The following is an 18494-nucleotide window of genomic DNA, read 5'->3' as shown; positions in this document are numbered from 1 at the left end:
CATCAATCACACCTAACGAGCAATATGAGCCGTGAATGGCACAACATTATCCTTCATTGGCTGTTAGCTGTATATGGTCGTGATTAAGAAAAATCGAGCCCCTCTGTTTCCCTTCTTCTCGTTCATTCATAGCAAGGGTCTCGAAGCGGGCAGCCTTGTCGTCATTAGGTGGCATACGATGGTTTAATAGGCACGTGCCTGCTTTCCTACGTTCACGCCACCGGGCAAAGAATGGTGATCCACAACTGCCCATGGGTTTGAATGGCGCTGGATAACACAACCCGGAGCTAGATCTAGTACACAAAAATACCCCAAGTTAGTTTAAGGATTGATGGCCGTCGCTGAAGCAGAATTGGTAGCCCATAAAACGCGTAATGCGAAGGTTGTGGGTTCGGTCCCCACTGGCGGCAAGTGATGTTCTCGTCCACTTTCATTCCACTTTATTCTTCTTTAGTTTCTGCTTTGCCATTTCAGCCACATCTATTTACCCCTATGTCTTCCTTGGCTTCATTGCATTCTGGCCTTATATGATCGGGATCAACAAAAGTCGAGCCCCTCTGTGTCTCTTCTTGTCGTTCATAACCGTAAAATTGAGAGCTGTAGACGCTTCCAGGCGCTTGCGTTTAGCAGTGGTTTCGACACTGGCACTAGCCTCACCGTCATGACCATCACGAGGTTATATTATTGACACTAAAGGGAGAAGGGCTGTTCCGGTGTTATCCAAATAGCCCTTTCTTCGGACAACTGATTATGCATCGTACGCCTACAGATTGCTCAATGCCTTCTCCGTGTCTTCCGAGCTGCCAGTAGCGCGGTAATATTGCGCGTATTCGCGGGCTTCTTTCGCACTCGGAAAAACACTTTTATGCAGCACGTATCGAGCAACATAAAGCTGTATCGGGAGTTGTTCATGTTGCTCTACAATTTTCTCATTGACACTTTTCATCTAATTATAATACTTGATAACTCGATTTATTAAGATCATTTATGTAGTTAGGCGTAACGCAAACAAACAATGAGTATCCGCAAGCGACTGCAAACAACATTACCTTGGTTGTGTCCAGCTACGTGACATTTGCATATTTTTAAATCTTGGTGCATGATAGTTGTTACGCCTTGTATAATGCATGGTCACTTTTGATGTTTACAGAAAACTGCCGACTAAGATCTACTCGGTAGAGCAATAACACATTGGCTTGCTCGCTGCGAAGCGAATATCTACAGGTGTTGCCCCACGCCGTTCATGTAAAACGTTTGGGGTGCCCTCCCCCCCAAGAAAAAATAACAACATATACATGGACCATCACACTCGGGGAGCGAGCAGCAGCCGCCAGTCAGTTAATCGGCTAACTCGTTTCCCGTTGTACCAATGTTACTCGGATTCCATTGAAATTGAACTTGATGGATTGGTGGTGAAATCGGTAGTCAGTGTATTTGCTGCAGCATACATGACAGCCAGCAGAAATCTGCATAAATAAAAAGAAAACATTGAGCCGGTGACTCCATTCTTGCTTTTTAGTCAGGATACATTACACAGTTCACAGACTTTGTTGTCTCCAGCGTCCCTATAGCAGGCTGCAGAATTCTAGGCTGTTATGCCGAAGTATAGATGACGAAGTTGGGAGACGAAAGGTAATGTTTACTGTTATTGTGTGCCGCAACGTGAAAAGCAGACGTGCAACTGCTCACCGATGTATATCCGTCAGATAACGGGAACGTGATACTGTCATGCAATCCGACGCCAACAGAGATAAACAAGCTTTAATGGAACGACGTCAAAGGTGTGTTGAAGCTCCATGACAGAAAACTTATGTCCCGGTTAGGTAGTTACCGTCTTTGGGAAAGTTGACCGATGAGGAGAGCGCAATGCGTTGCATATATGGCCAAACGCTTTCAAAGCACAATTAGCGTGATGTATTGTAATTCTGATGAACTCCTAAAGAAATTCATGAACGCGTAGATCGCGAACGGGTGATTCCCCGGCTTCATCGTTAACAATATTTCTCAATATTGAGTGAGGCAACTCAAAGCATATTCCGAAACTCCGAGAATTCAGGTTCCTCCGCATTCAATCAAAGGACTCACATAGGCCGTGCATTGTAGAGAAGGGATGAATATCAATTACGGGGAATGTTCTCTGCACCTTCCGACACTTGTGCAGAAGGTCGGTAGCGGCGTTCAACCTTACAAAGAATTGCGCGTAGTCGTTCATATTCAGCTGCGTGGCCAATGTGTCTTTCCGAGAGCGGGAGCTCTTTTCTAATTCTGGCCTAATTCGTCTTCAGTACGTTGATAAAGTTATCCGCAGAAACATAATTTTGCAGACGTTTCGCCTATGGCATCACATAGAGCGGATTTCCTACTTGCCAGCGCCGTGCCCTTTGAGGAGTGGGCCACACTTACAAAATCGTCTCTCAAACCAGCAAGACCCGCAGGCCGCACTTTCTGTACTTCAGGTTTAAAACATGCCACAAACCTGGAGCGAGGTAGTAAATACAACGTGTACTACTAGCTGCTGTCAATACAGTGTTATATTATTTTAGTTCCATGCAGTGCTGAGAATTGGGAGCATACTTATACTATGCCTCACACTTGAGGACGATTGCTGCAGGTTATGTTATTAAAACTGTAACGAAAAGGAAGCGCCGGTTAGCCCAGCGCATATCCAGCGTATAAAATGTAAAGAAGAAGTGCCGGTCAGTCAGGCGCATCACCAGCTCTTTAATCACGGGGACGGTTCTGACTGCTCGCAGGGTTTTGCCTACCGCACCGAGTTCGACCTCTCACTCCTTACGTACCCTGTCAATAAACACCTTGACATTTGGTGGAGGTGCAGGTTAAAAAAAATTGTGTTCAGCCTTATTTCTTCAGTTGCGTACTAATTTAATCTTCATATTACTAAAATTTTGAGCATAGCCCAGACAAAACAGCCCATAAGAAAAGAAGCAAGTAGAGCGTTATTAGCACCTTTTTGGTTACATATAGCCGAGTCTGCCGGCAGTGGTTGCAGTGGACGAAAGCCAGGCGTGGGATCGACGCACTATACCGGTTCGCCAGAGCTATGCAGCTATTGCTTCTGTGGCCTATCGGGACTTCGCTTGAACGAAGCTCAATGAACCGCGGCTCCTTACCAGCGGTGCTGGCCGAGCAGGAGGAGTGCTTAATCCTGCAGTGACTCTGCAAGGAAAATAGCTTTAGTAAAAAGCGAACCTATAGGTCACGGGCAATTCCGAAGATTTGCTTGTGTTTTTTTTTGTCGTTATTGTTTTTTGAAATTCTAAACGACTTGCTTTCTCCTTCTAGACACCAAAGTGTGCTTAAACATCGGCGATTGGAAAAGAAAGAGCGTCTTTACCCTTTTTTCTTTTTTTGCCAAGTTACGAGTTCAATCTCGTATGGGCCTCGCCAAGTGATAAAGATAGGTTTCAAAGAGCAGCAACTGCCTAAGAAACGAAGAAAGAAAGAGAGAGAAGCCGCGTAGAATAACAAACAGGCCTGCGAACATTAGGACCTAAAGAAAGGAGGTGCAGCTGTCACCGCAGCTCGCCGGGAGTCGCTAAAGAAGAACAAGGTCATTAGTATCTGGAGTGACGCCAAGAACTGCGCAGCTAAGATTTCTGGCTCTTTCGCTCACCACGGGCGGAGCTTAGCCGTGATGCCCAGCTAAATACAACGAACGTATGTACAGTCAAAAGAAACGATTAGTCAACCAAACAAACAAACCAACAATTAAACGAGCCAGTAAGCAACGTATCGATGTGGCTTTGGTCACTGCCAAGTGATTTTTTTTTATCGCGCTCCAATGCAGAGGAGAAGCCGGCGCTTCTACGAGGCGGCAACATTTCTTTTGATTCATTCAATAACTGAAGAAGGTCATTTAAAGCGCGGTGCTATAAGGAACCCAACATATTGCGTGTAGTCGCCTAGCCGTTTCAAATCTCACGCAGGGCAAATCGCCCAATGTCGCAGTTTATTCGAAGTTGTGACAACTCATGTCAGGGGCACAGACAAGATATACAGAACATTAATGGCTCAAGAGTATTGTCGCTACCTAAGTCGAGATGTATGCACGCAATGTCGTATGCATGCATACTCATTTCTACTTGTAAGCGCTTGCAGATGAGATAAATAATCGCATCTAAGCACTTTGGCATGGTAAAGAAGAGCTTAAGAGGAAGCATTTCCTTAAAAATAACTCAGTTTTTCCTATTCAAGTACACGTGAAACATAAAAAAGCGCTTTCATAGGACAACCGCACGACCTATTTGAATGAAATGAGTTGTATATAAGAGAATGCTGAAGTCCATAATTCCACCGACAGTAGGAAGCATGCAGAACATTGCTCGATGGTCTCTAATGTTTTACGGAAATTGCCAAACACGGGGAATTCCAAAGAAGTGCTGAAACACAAGAGTTAAAAATGTGTAATTCTGCACTAAAAGCAGATGTCACAGCTCTGAAAACTGTGAAAAAGGCGATTAAAGAGGACAAATGGTAAATACAAATTTACACCATGCGTGAAATCGCTGCAAAGTTCACCGGGGCTGTGCAAAAGTTTCTTTCACAGATTATTGGTATACTTCAGAGAGGTGTCTGATGCATAATTTTGCCCGCTTTTGATGTCTTCGTCGAAGGGTACATAAATACCTGACGTAAGAATAGAAAAAAAGTAACGAACATTGAAAAGGATATTGTAGAAGCAATTATGGAAAACTATAAAAATCAAGAGGCAAAGTTTAGGCAACAGTAGATATAATATTAAATACATGTTAATACTGAGCAGTTTTCAAATAAGCAATTCTATGATAAAACGCACACTGCAAAAAACAAAAAACAAACTTGTGCAACGCAATATTGGTTGTTCTGTGAAGTTTACTAAGTACTGTAATGCTTAGAAGTATACGACTGGGTTTCATAATTCAGTCTTGTATGGCTGTCATTACCCACGCTCAGAATTTTGTCCACTATACTTGCGTGAATGCGGTGTTAGTTTTGATATATGCACAGTAAGTGGCTATTAATTTTGTTACTATATTGCTTCTGCATAGGTTGAATGGCCTATAGAGGTCTTTTAACTGAAACTACTAAAGTCACCTTTGACAGGTAGCACAATTTTTCTGCGTGAGGTCGATTACAAAAAGAAATGGATAATATTTGTATGAGATACAACGTGAAATATTTGACTAGCTAGAAACATTTTAACAATAACATTTAATTTATCCCCTTATTCTATCTGACGAAATTAATCAATTGAGGGGAATTCATAAGCGTCTACCTGGAACTAATTTTCAATCTAGCAGCTTTTCTCACATGTTACATTTCAATATTGTGACAAAAACGCCCCGCTTTTCAAGTTACGTTTTAATCAAACACTTCTTCAAAAACACTTGGTTTGTAACTGTAAATTCAATAAGTGCAACGTCCCCCGCTCCGCCTACCAATTTGGGCAGGAACGCTGATTGAAAACAACATACAGTATAGTTTGCCTAGCATTATGAACTGTTGCCATGTTATTCTTTTGCATCCCATAAACAGAAAACTACCGTAGAGCAATTGGGTGCAATATCATAGTTTACCGTGACAATCGCACTACATACTAAATGACACTGCATACTAATTTATACTGGGTGGCAGCCGTAGACGAAGATAACATTAGAAATACAACTTTTCTTGCGCCTGAAAAAAGCCAAATACATTTTCCCGCACACGACAGATACTTTGCATGTTATAATTTGCAGTTAATTTCATTACTATTGAGTAGATGACCCACATTAAGATGCGCATTACTTTCCGTTCAGGAAGCGGCAAGATGTTCCTTACCGAACTGCGTACGGGGCCAGTGGTTGTTCTTTAAAATTTTATTTCTTTATGAATACCCCCAAGGGCTTTCATATGAGGGTATTACAGAAATAGCACTTCTTATCACATATAGTGACACATGTATACAACTAGTACCATTGCATCCCCAAAAATAGCTTGAATACAACACGTATATTAGAAAATAATTATTGGAAGCTGTCAGGAGCAATTTTCAATTTAAACAACAAACAATATGGTTAGATTTCTAGATAAATTTTCGCACTAGAGAGAATGAAACACTAGTTATTGCACGATTTTGAACAAAACTGACTGAAAGAACGGCATCGATCAAAGCGCTTGATTATTATTACAATTTAGTGCTTTCGTTGTTTTCGAGATTAAGTTCCCTGCAGCGCCCAAACAAACAAATAAACTATAATTAAATTAATCTTCCAGATCACTCGCAGAATCACGTAATCAATTATGCCTCCCGAGTACGTCCGCTCCAACAGGAACTCCTCACAAATTTCGCGCCCTACGATACGGCGTTTTTATTCGCGAGGCTGCGACCTCGAAAAGAGAAAAAAAATAACATATGTTGCTTCGTCGGCGTTTCCTCCACGTGTGCAAGCGGCGTGCAACGCACAGCTGCATTGCAGCGAACTGCTAGGCGCCGAGCAACGCAGCTGCACATCGGTAGCGTGGCCGAGTGGTCTAAGGCGCTGGTTTTAGGCACCAGTCTCTTCGGGGGCGTGGGTTCGAATCCCACCGCTGCCACAAAGTTTTTGCTTCCATTTTTTTTTTTTTTTCGGAGAAACGTGCGTCACCCAGGAAACTTCAAGGGCATTTTGCAAGGTCGCGTAGCAGTTGTACTTTTTTTTTCTCTCTCCATAGTGCAATTATTCTTTCGCACGTGGGCGGGTGAAAACACGCCTGTTGTTCCGTTTGTGCCTGTATTATTTGGTTTCCTTACCAATGCCCACTAAACTCTTGCTGCATAATGTGATATCAGCTGTGAAAAACGTGTTGGGCGTGACACGGGTATGCACGCTTGTTTTCCGTACGATGCCAGGTGGGTCTTGATATTGGCATCAATTCTCTGAAGATACTTTACAAATTAAACAAGTAAATATTTTTACTTCATATCAGAATTCTTGTTTTCTTTTTATTTTGTTTTGGTGAGTGCACATGACAGAGAATAATAAATGGAATTTGTATATTATTCAAATTTTTTTAATTCTATATTTGCGATGGCGGGGAGTGAATTTCGTCCGGTCATCGCATATGTGCAAGCACCGATAATGTAAAACGTCCTGCAAAAAAGAAAAAAAAAAGGAAATCGGGAGTTTTGCGTGTCAGAACCAACTGCGAAATATTTGTTACGCTCTATCTTGCTCTTCCCTAAGTTGAAAGCAATATTATTATTTGGTGTTTTTGAACGTAGTTCGACCATGCAGTTTTTTACACCGTGATATCTGTATAGCAAGGTAAAGTTCCGTTTCTTTTTTGCTTTTTGGGTCTGTAACGGGAAGCACAATAAAAGCGAAATCTGGTTTTGCTTCATGAGAATCAGGTCTTCGCATTATCGGCATTCGCTACAGGATGTGCGACTGCGTCGTCCTTTATCTTTCGATGCCCTCGCGTTCGCGTTTCCTTTGAAGCGGTGAATATGTCCTTCAGCAGTTATAGTGTCTCGGGCGGAGAATGTCCCCATTTCTTGCGAGATAGGCGAGAGCGCAGGATAGTGACACTGCGCTTCCATATAAGTGGAACCGCCAATGAAAGCGGTGTAAAACTAAAACTGCTAAAAACATTCAATGGTAGCGTTTCTTTTTTGCAGCAATTACAGCGAAGCTGTTAGCCTCTCGGTGCTCGGCATTTTTCGTGTCCGTCGGTGAGCAGAGGTTATCATCATCAGTATTGACTCGTACCCCCCCACAACAAGCAATAATGGAATCGCTCATTTCCCTCGAAGTGCAGAGGCTACAAGCACTCAGCAAAGGGGAGCGAACAGTGCATACATTAATTGAAATCACGCATACAACACGTAGAACAGCATATGTTTCAATAAAGATCGAGCTCTAAACAAGCATCCGAACCACCGATAAAGCATTGCATACCACCCTCAGCAGTTGTAGTGGGGATCTTCACTGGATATGTACTTTCGCAGGGCCGGAATGGCGAGTCACCTTTTTTAACGCTCAGTTAATGTTCTCCTTATGGACTGCTAATTGACACATTTGTTAATAAGCAACAATCCTTCCGCTATTTTAAAGTATGACCTTGTTCTTCAAACTTTTCTTTCTTATTCAGTCGTGAGAATTGCATGGCGGGGCTACAAACATTGTGTAACTCTCCGGTGGGGCTACTCTATCTGGACACATTTTGCCACATTGACATATTCTGCAACAGCGCCGTTTGAAGTCAACAAGAGAGGCCCGTATAGCAGCCAGTGGTTTAGCCAGGTGAGGCGGGGGGGGGGGGGGGGGCTGCTGGGCTTCAGCCCCTCCCCAAAAGTTTTCCGGCCGGCGTTCTGCTCCCTTTTATGCCTGGCGCGTCAGCTATGAACAAAGCCGCATATCCTTCGAACACCCGCACGAGACAAGTACAGGATGGTACACGCCTTCAGGCAGACCAAGGGCCTGCTAAAGTTAATAGGTGTGTTATTATGCACCAAGTGGGGGAAACTTAGCCGAGAATAATGGCACGTTAGCGCTCACTACCCCCCCTCTCCGGAAGAACATCCTGGCTATGCGCCTGAAAGCAAAAATGTTGGCCAATTAGAGTTGTACAAAATGGCGAAATTTAAAAAATGGCTAATTTTCAGTGTGCATAGATGTGACTATGGGCCGTATAACGTAAAACTATTCCTTCCTGATTTTATTGTAATCTCCTGACGTCATAGTTACGTAACCGCCGACTCAAGCACGGGAGGGTGACCCGCAGAGTTGTTTGAACAGTCCAGTCAAATGCTATCCTCGTTTATAGGAGGCCACTTTTGTTTGGCTTGAAAACGAACAACATTCCTACCTTGACATGTTTTTTTTATTTATGCGGCTGAAAAGAAGTGAAGAGCACGCAGAAGTAGGGAGGGTATAGGTGGGTCTTATCTGGCACAGTGAAAGTATTAACCGGCAAAGGAGGGCAGTGCCCGAATCTTCGATTGGTCCGCTTCCCCTTGCTTAGCTTGTGGTGGCTGGTCCAAAATCGCGACAACGTGCAACGGAAGGTTAAAAATACTTCGAAGACCGATCCCCAGCGATGAAGAATTGGCAGAGCGAAGTCGTATACGTACCTAACGGGCTTGACAACGTTATACTGCCACCCAAAAAGTTTTATTGTCCGCAGACCCCGCAACTTCAAAGGTCAGTACCAGAGCGATCGGCGGGCAACAATCTTTTATAACTTTAGTAACGGGGCAGTCTCCAGCTGTCCTGAAAAAAGAAGTCAGTTTTGTTCGGCATATAATGCATCTTTAGTATGTACATGTCACTTTGACGTGATGAGTTTTCGCACTGTTGTGACGCGGGCGCAGCCCGAAAACTTTGGGACTAATAGTGAAGGGCTAATGGAGAGAAAGGTGTAGAATCGGAAATTATTTTTTATTTTGGCGTATTCATACATAATCAGTGCGCACACGTCATATCAAATGAGGAATTCTCGTAGTTTCGTTGACGTCGCGGGACAGACAGGCGAAGTGACGGTGGCCCGAAATGTTTTTGACCAATCGTGATGGGCTAGTGGTAGAAATAGAACAGAAACAGATTGGAAAAGAGCTTATTCTCGCGTGTGCTTGGTCGGAATCCCGTTTTCGTCAGCGAATACACGATTTTGATTAATCGCGCGAGTGTAAGTCAATGGTGTGCTTTCTGAAACCTTACAAGATTCCACCCCACAACAACACCTCATGGTTAAATGTAGCACGTATGGACTGACAGTCAGCTGACACGAGCCAAATAAAAAGTCCGACACAATACGGACATAGGCCCAACTCGCTGCAGAGCAGTTGGGCGTATACTATACTTTTAGTATACCAAGGTTAACTGTCTGCGAACGCTGCCCACTACGATGCGAGAGCGGCGGGTCACAATCTTATCAGGCTTGGGAATGTCGGCGCGCGACCGAAATGAGTTTATAACTCATTTCTCAATGAGTTATAGTTATGATAACTCAACGAGCGATAACTAGTGGCAGTTATCGGAGGTGTCATGATAGTTCGGATCCCACTTTCGTTTAGGCGTAGTGGCGACGCACATTTAACACGGATAAATCTGTAACCATTCGATGGTGGCACGGAATTGGACGAAGCAATGGGATTAGTAAACTTGCAGATGTGTAGGATTGGTTCGGCTGACATAAAACAGGCTTAATTGGAAATCTTTGGGTGCGGGGGCTTGGTCTTGGAGGCAGTGGTTTCATATCGGTAATGGCATGTACTTACGATGTCGCGGCGAAGAAATATAATTATATATAAATATAAATATAATTATATATCTCACACGCCGAGCCGCCGCAGATTATGTGGCCGCCGCCCCCGCCCCCGAGAGCGGGGCATCGGATCTGCCTGATCGGGACACTACAACAGAAATGCGGCAACAAGAATCACAATGGGCGTGGGGCGATCGCCTGACCACGTTCAGAGATCTCACCCAACACTACAGACTCCAAAGACGCACATTCCCGCCACCACACGACAGGTTAAATAGGAATGAGGCCGTAACATTACGCTTGCTCCAGACAGGCAGCTACCCTAGCCCCGCGGTCCTACATCACATCTACCCAGGTTTATATCCAACAGATGCCTGTAAAGCTTGCGGACAGCGAGCAACGCTGCGACATATGCTGTGGGAATGTGCCGGCAACCACGGTAATGGGACCACATCCGTTCGCGACGCGTCCGTAATCGCGGCCGTTACCACAGTACGGGAAGCCTCGAGCTCGCTTCTCCCCGACGCCGCCCCAGCTGCGGGGCCCGCCGGGGACCTTCTCCATCGGCGTCGCCACCGCTGGGAGGCGGCTCTGAAAAGTTCAGAGTTGGCAGACCAGCTCTGGGCCGTCCGGCAAGCCAAAGATGCCGCCCGAGTCCAAGGACTTGGAGCCGCCACCTGAGGCCACCACAACGAAACTGCCGGCCATTCATTAATAAAGTTTCTTCTCTCTCTCTCTCTCTCTACGCACTGCGAATTACGAGTAGCTCTGCTATGCAATATAGAGAAATTGCTCAGAGCCCAAGATTTCATACCCGTCTCTCTTTTGGCCCTGCTCTTCCGTGCCGTCACTGGTGCAAAGAAAGTGTCTTGCGATGAAGTAAACAAAGACGCTTTTTAATGGTCGCTCGTCGCTGGAATCGACGTGTGCGCATATGAATGAATGAACTAATGTTCCTGTTGCCCATATAGAAATGAAAAGAAGATGTTTTTGGTCCGGAATATTGCTAAGGATTGCTTGCAATACGTGTTTCCTTGTGTGGAATGTGGTAAGAAACCGGAATGAGGAAACGAGGAACAAAATAATGAGTTCTGATTTTTCATTCTCCCTTCGTGGAGGAATCCGTAACATAAGGATCTACAGACGGTATTATTCGCGATTCATGGGCGCCGACATATTGCGCTGTTACACAAGCGATATCTCAGTTTTGTGCACAGTGACGTCCGAATAACATGGTCATGAAACACCGAACGCATCCAGGCAAACTATATTCATGCGCATGAATCGGCTGTAGCAACGTTCATTTCGTTGTTACATATGGAAACCGGCAACGTTCACAGCCCAAGATGGTGGCACTAAAACGCTTCGGTAAATTTTATTACTCAGCTTCAGGTGGACACATTCAAATGTCTTATGCTTGCACGCAGGAATAACGACGAGATAACTATTCGGAATGTTTTTTTAGCAGCGTTCTCGCTCTCTTGGTGATACACTGCACACATGTGGGATGTCATGCACAAACATCCGCACGCTATGCGAGTCGCAATCGCTGTGTGCAGGTGTCTCCAAAGCTGCAAGCTGTGATAAACTCGTGCTGCATCGTAATTAAGCGAACCTTTCTTTGCATACTATACCTGGTTTCGCGTCCTTCGGTGCTGCGTGGCTGATTAAAACGACTCGTATGTGTATATATATATATATATATATATATATATATATATATATATATATATATATATATATATATATATATATATATATATATATATATATATAGTGCCAACGAGCGCAACATTCCCAAATTATTCAAACAATAAACTACGACATAAACCCTGTGTATATTAAGTCCGCTCATCGGCGGAGTACCTTAATTTCAAGATCTGCAAATTCCGATATTTGGCTTGCGCCACTAATCCGGCAACGTGGCACCTGACGCTAAGGCTAGTATACATGAGGAAGTATTCACCAACGTGGTTGGGCCAGTGAGAGCTTTCTTCTGCGCAATAGAGCAAGAAATTAGACGTAAAACACGTATATATTATATAGGCTGATAGGTACCTGTAAGGAACGCACACTTCCGAATGGAATGTAGAGCGCGATATTCAGCTGCGTTTTGATAATTTTTTTAGAGGTCTTATATTCGGACTACCCGTTCTAGGCTCATGGGGTATGTAATGGTCCCATTATTGCTCAGTCATCGAGAACCGTATATGCAATCTTTAAGTGTATTACTTTCCGGTCCTGCTTCTCTGTGCATACAGCCCTCACCACCCATCTTCCCTCGACAAGCATCACACATTGCCCTAATGCTCATGACATCCCTACGTCGACGTTACACAGGATTGAACGCTTCGCATTTAGTTGTATTACATCTGAAAAACTGCTGCATGGAAACTTTATTTCAGAGTGATTCCGACATGGCCATTGGGCCTGCGAAATTTGTGTGTTTTATTAACGGCCTGTCTACATGCATAGTAAAGTGCGAAATGTTATCTGAACATCAAGCGTAAAATTTTACTGTCTCCGTTATAACCGCAATCCATGTATATTATTATGTAACCGTAGTCTCCGTTATAAGCACTCGCACTTACAGGTTTCGAATAGCGGGCAAAAGAAAATTGAAATAGGCAGAGCCATAATTGACAATGATATTATGGCGGGCTAGCGCGCTGTCAGTCTCTTGCACGGCTTTTTCTTGTGATATTTTCTTGCATAGCTTGAGGCTTTATTTGCTTTAGAAGTATTAGATAGCCTGGAGTACTTTTCAATATTTACCTATAACTCTTAGACTACGGATGAAAAATGTTTGACTACGCGCACGTGTAGTACTTTTGCCATGTCATTAAGTTCGATTGGGGACAGGTTAAAAATGAGTCTTAAAAAGGTTAAACAAAGAATGCCTCTCTGAAGTAAGACGTTCGATAGCCTCAACAGCACAATGTCATCAACGTTATCACTTCTGAATCCGTTCAACAACAGCATTATTCAAAGAATACCCATATCCATTGTATGTAATAAGAACACTTGGTCGCCGGGATTACTCGAGGACGAAAGCAGAGCTCCCATTTGTCATCCGCTTTTTCGCTTCAAGAAGCGCCGAACTTAAGATAACGAATGAAACAAAGAAAATAGTTCAGCATGCACTCGTTCGCCCGCGTATTGAAAAAGTTGGAACAAATGAATGGGATTGGAAGGGAAAGAATGCTCATTGAATTGCAGTCTGTGATAAGCTCGGAACTGGTCGTGGACGACGCGAAGCTTTGGCTGTGCATACTGCTGCGTATTATTCGAGTCAAAAATAAACGTTGCCTCTTCTTAAAATGAGAATATCATTTTCTTTCCTGGACACAATGCGTTAATTTCATTTCTAAACGTACGATTATCTACAGTGCAACCATGCACTTGTTATGTGTAGCTGTTCTTCACTTGTTCAAATTAAGTAACTTTAATTCTAAATGTGTGATTGTACACGGTGCAGCAACCCGCTAGTGTTCTGTTTGGCGCGTTACGGTTGCCTCGTTTTTTCCCCAGCCGAAAGGCGCCCGTAACGCTGCGTGCCGTAGGGCGTGGTTCGATAGCAAAAAAATAAAATAGAGCAAGAGTCGGGCGCGGAGAGATAGTGGGTGATTAGAAATCTGGCAGCAGTTGGAAACTGTCGGTAGCGTGGCCGAGCGGTCTAAGGCGCTGGTTTAAGGCACCAGTCTCTTCGGGGGCGTGGGTTCGAATCCCACCGCTGCCAAATTTTTTAATTTCTTTTTTATGTCCACCGACTTCATTTGTGATTGGGACGTAGTATTTAGGAGGGGTATAACCGTACTTTTTTGTTCTTGTTAGAGGAAAGAGGGATTTATGTGCCACGGGAAGCAGATGCTTTCTGTGCAACAAAGCTGAAACGATCGAACACGTTTTCATTGATTGTAATAATGCCATATTCTTTTGGGATATATTACAGAGAACGTTAAAGATAGACGTTAAAGATAAACAATCAATCCACATGGCATTCGTTTTTTACCACCTGAACGCGATTTTTAACAGATGGATGTTATCTTTTTACTTGGGCTGCACGCAGTCTGGCGTAATCTGTTGGCATATAGACATTGTGATGTTAGAGGCCGATCTGTGTATGAATATATTGTAGGAATGGTTGTGAAGGTACGTGACGTGTACAAGACGAATGACTGTGATGAAGCTGTGGTGTCAATGCTTGATACTTTGACACATATAAAACGAGTGTGACCTATGATCAGAAACTCTTTTGAGGCTTGTAGCCAAGCTGGAAGTAAAGAATCAAAAGGTAGCGTGGCGGAGCGGTCTAAGGCGCTGGTTTAAGGCACCCGTCCCTTCGGGGGCGTGGGTTCGGATACCACCGCTGCCACATTTTTTTTCAATTCTTTTTTTTTGTGTGTCCATTGACTACATTTGTGAATGGGACGTAGTATTATGAGTGGTATAACCGTACATTCTTTTCTTTTTTACACTGATTTTGTAACACCGATTTCCCTCCCGTAACTCAAATTCTCGGGTCGGCTCCACGGTTATTGCGTCCTTTGATACATTCTTTAAGCAGGCGCACGTCGGAACTGTGCAGAACCTTTCTTTGTGGACACCGCTCGAATGTACTTTCGAGAAAGCATTATGCAACAGTTTGGACTGCAATCATAAAGACTCTTGGCGTGTGCAGACGACGTAGGTATTTTCTGTGTCAACAAAGAAAACGTAATTGAAGCAGTTATTGTTGCCAAGCGATTCGGTGAAATGTCTCGAAGTCCTGCTCATCGGGGAAAGCGCCGAAGATTTTGACACAGACAATGACCGTCGACTCCAGATATATTTTGCCAAAATGAAATGGGAAACTACTCTGGCAAATTATCTAGGTGTCCCACTAGAATTCTTTAAAGATTATCGGTACAGACAAAAGAGATGCGCAAGAGGAATGGAAAATTGAAGGTACGTCTTTCTGTATTCGCGAGAGCAGCACTGTGTAATTTTCTTTAGAAGTAAAGTGTGGTATGTGTTGCAGATGCTATACTGTTCTCGGCTAGATATAAAAAAAAATGTCATCGTTCGTTTGCTGCATCTGTGCAGGCCTCGAGTTGGGAATGGTGTAGCCATATGATCTTTTTCAGGTGGGTAAAGGATGAGGATGCCTCATGACATCTAACGTACCGGAATCTTGGAAAAGCACTAACATAATCCTAATCCATAAGAAAGGGGACGCCAAAGACTTGAAAAATTATAGACCGATCAGCTTACTGTCTGTTGCCTACAAAGTATTTACTAAGGTAATTGCAAATAGAATCAGGAACACCTTAGACTTCCGTCAACCAAAGGACCAGCCAGGATTCCGTAAAGGCTACTCAACAATAGACCATATTCAAACTATCAATCAGGTGATAGAGAAATGTGCGGAATATAACCAACCCTTATATATAGCTTTCATTGATTACGAGAAAGCGTTTGATTCAGTCGAAACCTCAGCAGTCATGAAGGCATTGCGGAATCAGGGTGTAGACGAGCCGTATGTAAAAATACTGAAAGATATCTATAGCGGCTCCACAGCCACCGTAGTCCTCCATAAAGAAAGCAACAAAATACCAATAAAGAAAGGCGTCAGGCAAGGAGATACGATCTCTCCAATGCTATTCACAGCGTGTTTACAGGAGGTATTCAGAGACCTGGATTGGGAAGAATTGGGGATAAGAGTTATTGGAGAATACCTTAGTAACTTGAGATTCACTGATGATATTGCCTTGCTTAGTAACTCAGGGGACCAACTGCAATGCATGCTCACTGACCTGGAGAGGCAAAGCCGAAGGGTGGGTCTAAAAATTAATCTACAGAAAACTAAAGTAATGTTTAACAGTGTCGGAAGAGAACAGCAGTTTACGATAGGTAGCGAGGCACTGGAAGTGGTAAGGGAATACATCTACTTAGGACAGGTAGTGACTGTGGATCGAGATCATGAGACTGAAATAATCAGAAGAATAAGAATGGGCTGGGGTGCGTTTGGCCGGCATTCTCAGATCATGAACAGCAGGTTACCATTATCCCTCAAGAGAAAAGTATATAACAGCTGTGTCTTACCAGTACTCACGTACGGAGCAGAAACCTGGAGGCTTACGAAAAGGGTTCTACTGAAATTGAGAACGACGCAACGAGCTATGGAAAGAAGAATGATAGGCGTAACGTTAAGGGATAAGAAAAGAGCAGATTGAGTGAGGGAACAAACGCGAGTTAATGATATCTTAGTTGAAATCAAGAAAAAGAAATGGGTATGGGCAGGGCATGTAATGAGGAAGGAAGGTAACCGATGGTCATTAAGGGTTACGGACTGGATTCAAAGGGAAGGGAAGCGTAGCAGGGGGCGGCAGAAAGTTAGGTGGGGGGATGAGATTAAGAAGTTTGCGGGGACAACATGGCCACAATTAGTACATGACCGGGGTAGTTAGAGAAGTATGGGAGAGGCCTTTGCCCTGCAGTGGGCGTAACCAGGCTGATGATGATGGTGATGGTGATGATGATGATGATGATGATGATGATGATGATGATGATGATGATGATGATGATGATGATGATGATAAAAGGATGAGGGTCGTCTCCTTGTGCGTCAACTGGTGAACATTCTTTTATGACGTTAGAGACATCTTTTGCCCACTGCGTGTCAGGTGAAAATGGGAAAAGCACTTCCCGACTTTGTTGATGCTACAAACATTATTCCAGGCACCATTCTTCAATAGAATCTTCGAAAAGTGTTCAAATGAAAAGCTTGTAGAGGGGTGTGCTCCACAGTAAATTTCTTGTGCCTCTAATAGATCCCTTTGAAATAGAAGTCAAGGCCAGAATGTAGTTAAAAGGGTAAAGAGTGTGCAAGTTTCACAAAAAGTCAAATAATTTTATTCAAAGTTCAAACAGAAACGCTTTCAATGAATACATTTCTAAACAAAATTGGTTTTTTAGTACACCTTGGGGACCACATTGCTAAATCTGCAAACAACCGTAAACAATAAACAGTGCTTTTTTACGTTGTTGGTAAGGTGTGCATGTTGGGGATTTCTTGCAACGGAAGGTTAGAAAGGAATTCCCTTTAGATGCCTATGGCATTAGGTATCTAGAAATAAAAAAAATGGAGAACGGGTTCCTTTTAATTTAACAATCCTGGTCGGCTTTCGCAGCTTATGGCGCTCACGAATGGTGGGATATAACTGCGATCCAGAAGCTAGACCGACGTGGAGGTACTTCCGAGAAAGCACAAATGCCTACTTGGAGATGCAAAAAAAGGTAAGAATGCGCTCATAAACGCGGTTGTCAAGGTTAGGATCCTTCTTAAAGAATTTTAATATGAATACGACAGCCCGTATGCGTTATCCGTTGGTTTTTGCGTGCTCTTCTGTGAACTCATGTTTTGGTTATGGTTACGTGTGCGTGTCTGCGTAGATGTGTATGTGAAAAACAGGCAATAAAGAAAAAAAAATGAAGCTAGCGTGGCCGAGTAGTCTAAGGCATTATACAGAATACTTAGCGCAGTAAGAACAAGCGACAGGCCTAGACAGGACAAGCACTGGGATCTAGAGAAGCGGAAAGGCTCAAGGTACTATAAATACTGAAAATGTATAAGCATGAATTACCAGCATCCCCAAAAGCTTCTGCTTTTCTCCTGGTCTAGAAGGCGCTGGTATAAGGCACCATTCTCTTCGGGGGTGTAGGTTCGAATCCCCTCACTGCCATTGTTCAAATTTCTTTTTTTCTACTTTGATACCACTTGTGACGCCGTTTCTTACCTTGAGTGACACGTAGTTGTTAGAACTGGCGCAATCGTCCTTTTTTTTAGAATGATCCCTTAGCACTCCAGTAACTCAAAGTTTCGGTTCGGTCTCACGTGCGCTGCGGTCCTTTGATGCATTCGTGAAGCAGCCATATGCCGGAACTTTGAAGGGCGCTCTTTGTGGAAGCCGATCAGATTTATTTCAATAGAACATTACCTCTATAACTGCTAGTGCAAAAAGCAGCAGTATTGCATGCATGAATTGTTCCCTAGGTTAAACCCCTCGACAACACTGTGGGGACTGTAACATAGCTATGGCAGTACTAGCTGACTGATGTTATCTGTATGCTTTCGTGCGTCTGCCCTGTGAAACTACCTTCCTCCTATATTATGGATTCACGGCATGGCCTACCTTGAATCGGTTCTTTTTTTCTCACTTCATACTGTTTCTGTTACATCATATGGTTAAAGAATCCGAGGTGGCAAAACTTAATTCAGATTAGGG

The 18494-nt window shown here is 43.6% G+C and overlaps 2 non-coding genes across 2 annotated transcripts; both read left to right on the top strand.

Moving 5' to 3' along the window:
- The first annotated feature begins 6494 nt into the window (after positions 1-6494).
- On the top strand, positions 6495-6576 carry TRNAL-UAG (transfer RNA leucine (anticodon UAG)). Its single transcript has one exon. It is a non-coding gene; the product is annotated as a tRNA-Leu (tRNA).
- A 7308-nt stretch (positions 6577-13884) lies between these two features.
- On the top strand, positions 13885-13966 carry TRNAL-AAG (transfer RNA leucine (anticodon AAG)). The gene has a single exon. It is a non-coding gene; the product is annotated as a tRNA-Leu (tRNA).
- The last annotated feature ends 4528 nt before the right edge of the window (positions 13967-18494 follow it).

This window comes from Dermacentor andersoni, chromosome 4 (genome assembly GCF_023375885.2).
Source record: "Dermacentor andersoni chromosome 4, qqDerAnde1_hic_scaffold, whole genome shotgun sequence".
Classification (NCBI taxonomy): Eukaryota; Metazoa; Arthropoda; class Arachnida; order Ixodida; family Ixodidae; genus Dermacentor; species Dermacentor andersoni.
This window is presented reverse-complemented; position numbering and strand designations above follow the sequence as displayed.